We start from the raw sequence: 2,853 nt of genomic DNA, 5'->3' as shown, positions 1-2,853 counted from the left end.
ACATCCTTAATCATGGAAGCTTTCTCTTCCTCATGAGAATTAAGCTTGAACCAATTTGGAAAACCAATATCTTTCTCATCCTTTGGCTTTTGAATCACAAATTCTTCTTCACTAACGTCATTAATACTTGCACAAACATCATTAACAATCTCAAAAACATTGTTAGTAGAAGAATCAATCATGCACATACCATCAATGGAACGAGAAAGACTAGCACATGCGATATCTTGGACACAAGATAAAGACTCATGCATTGGTTCTAACTTAAAACTCTCTTCTAATTTCCCACACCTCAAAGTAATTTGACCTCCTTTGACATCTATTAAAGCTCCCGAGGTAGCTAAGAAAGGTCTCCCTAAGATGATTGGAATATGTTCATCCTCCTCAATCTCTAGAACAACAAAATCCACCGGAAAAACAAACTCTCCAATCCTTAAGGGGACATCATCAATTCTTCCCTTAGGAAGCTTAATAGAACGGTCGGCCAATTGAAGTGTTATCTTGGATGGTTGAAGCTCACCTAGATCAAGCCTTTCGAAGACCGAGAAAGGCATAATGCTAACACTAGCACCAAGGTCACACAAAGCATTTTCAAAAACCATTTCCTTAATTCGACAAGGGATTGAAAAATTCCCCGGATCCTCCATCTTCTTCGGAAGTTCACCATGGATAAGAGCACTAAAGCACTTCCCTCCTTCCACCGAACTACCTTCATCAAAATCCTCTCTCTCTTTTAAAATCTCCTTAACAAACTTGGAGTACTTAGGCATGTCGGGAATTGGTTCGGTAGCGGGTGTAGAATCATGAACATCCTTAAAAGCTTCAAGGAACTTCCCAAATTGCTCATCCATTTTGAATCTCAAATATTTTTGGGGATATGGTAGGTCGGGAAATCTCTCTATCTCACTCATCTTTTCACCAACACACTCTTCTCTTTTGTCAACCTCACAATAGATTTCCTTAGACTCAACCCTTTCCACTTCATTCTCCTTAGCACCACTCTCATCTCTTCCCTCTTTTGAACAAGAAACTCCCTCATCAATATCATTTCCACCACTTGTGGCAATAGAGTACACGGGTTTCTTTGGTTCAACACCTTGGGAAGGCAAAGATGAAGGACTAGCAAAATCCTTAATAGTGCTTGCTAATTGAGTAATTTGAGTCTCGAGCATCTTATTGTGGGTCATCATCTCATTGAATTTCTTATCACTAACCGCCATATAGGTGTTAATGATCTTGGTTTGATTATCAATCAACTCTTCCAAGGTTGTCTTAGGAGAAGAAGGTTGTGAATAGGAATTTTCATTTTGAGTCTTTGGAACAAAACCGGGTGGGGGACCTCTTTGAGCATTGTTTTGAAAATTTCCCCTTCCTTGGTTGTTCCAATTACTCCTATTTTGATTTGAACCATAACCTTGATTATGGTTACCGCCACCATGATTATGGTTTCCATTACCTTGGTTATGATTTACATAACCTTGGTTTTGATTACCATAATTATGATTTTGATTACCATAGTTTTGGCTTTGATTTTGGCTACTATAACCTTGGTTATGGTTACCACGAGAACCTTGATTCCCTTGGTTCCTATAACCACCATTATGATTATAGTTGTCAAAATTGCCTTGGTTTTGGTAATTCCTATTCCATTGGCCTTTTTGATTATCAAACCTTTGAACATTGTTGTTTGACACAAAATTAACATGTTCACACTCATTGTTGTCAAATTCATCAATACATTCATTAGGACAAACACTAGAGTCATGATCATACGATCCACATGCATCACAAAACAAGCAACCCAAAGGCATATTATGTGAAGAGGGAGGGGGTTGAGAGTTAGAAGGAGTACCTCTCCCCTTAAATTGGGAGGGAAGATTAGAAGCTTGAGAAGAGGTAGAAGTGCTCTCCAACTTAGCTTTGATTGCGGTGACCTCCTTTCCTAAGTTTGTCATTTGGGAGGAAAGGTTGTTGATTGCATTGAGATGGTCCACCGAATACAATGAAGTTTGCTTGCTTGAAGAGTCTCTCTCCCCATCTTGCCAATCCCTATAATATGTCACCACGTCCTCAATGATGTCCACAACTTCTTCTTCGGTTTTGATCATGATAGGGCCCCCGGCCCCTCCATCAAGGCATGACTTGCCTTGGGGACTTAAACCGCCATAGAAGATTTGGATCACTTGGTATGTGGGGATTCCGTGGTGAGGGCACTCCCTTTGATACTCTTTGAATCTCTCCCATGCTTCATAAAGGCTTTCACTCGGCCTTTGCTTGAACCCTTGAATCAAGGCTCTTGCCTCCGCCGTCTTCTTTTGGGGATAGAAACGGGACAAGAAAGCCTTTGTAACATCATCCCAAGTTCTCAAGGAGTTGGGCTTCACTTCCTTGTCTAGCCACTCCAAAGATCTTCCTAATAGAGAGAAAGGGAACAACTTGAGGCGGATGAATTCTTGAGAGACTCTATTGACTTTGATAGTGTTGCAATATTTTTCAAATTCTTTCAAATGGTTCAATGGGCTCTCATTCTTAGCCCCACTATATTGCCTTCTCTCAATCAAGGTGATCATTGCCGGCCGGATTTCGAAGTCATTTGCCGGGGTAGTAGGTGGAGCTATTCCACTCTCAAACCTATATGCCTCGGGCACTCCAAGCTCCTTCAAGGCTATTCTAGGATTTTCACCCATTCCTTGTTCTTCTTGAATTTCTTCTTCACTTGAAGAGCTATAAGCCAAGGATCTATTATCCACTCTTCTTCTTGAAAGAGTCCTCTCAATTTCCGGATCAAGGGGAACAAGGGGACGATCACGGGTTCTATGCATGCAAAACTCACACAAAAATGTTAGTAGCACG

General features: G+C 40.8%; 1 pseudogene; it reads left to right on the top strand.

Moving 5' to 3' along the window:
* Positions 1-2,196: 2,196 nt before the first annotated feature.
* LOC145573439 (small nucleolar RNA R71) lies at positions 2,197-2,295 on the top strand (annotated as a pseudogene).
* The last annotated feature ends 558 nt before the right edge of the window (positions 2,296-2,853 follow it).

The sequence above is a fragment of the Chenopodium album genome, chromosome 12 (genome assembly GCF_948465745.1).
Source record: "Chenopodium album chromosome 12, dcCheAlbu1.1, whole genome shotgun sequence".
In the NCBI taxonomy this organism is placed as follows: Eukaryota; Viridiplantae; Streptophyta; class Magnoliopsida; order Caryophyllales; family Amaranthaceae; genus Chenopodium; species Chenopodium album.
The sequence above is the reverse complement of the archived record's forward strand: the minus strand, read 5'-3'. Positions and strand labels throughout refer to the sequence as shown.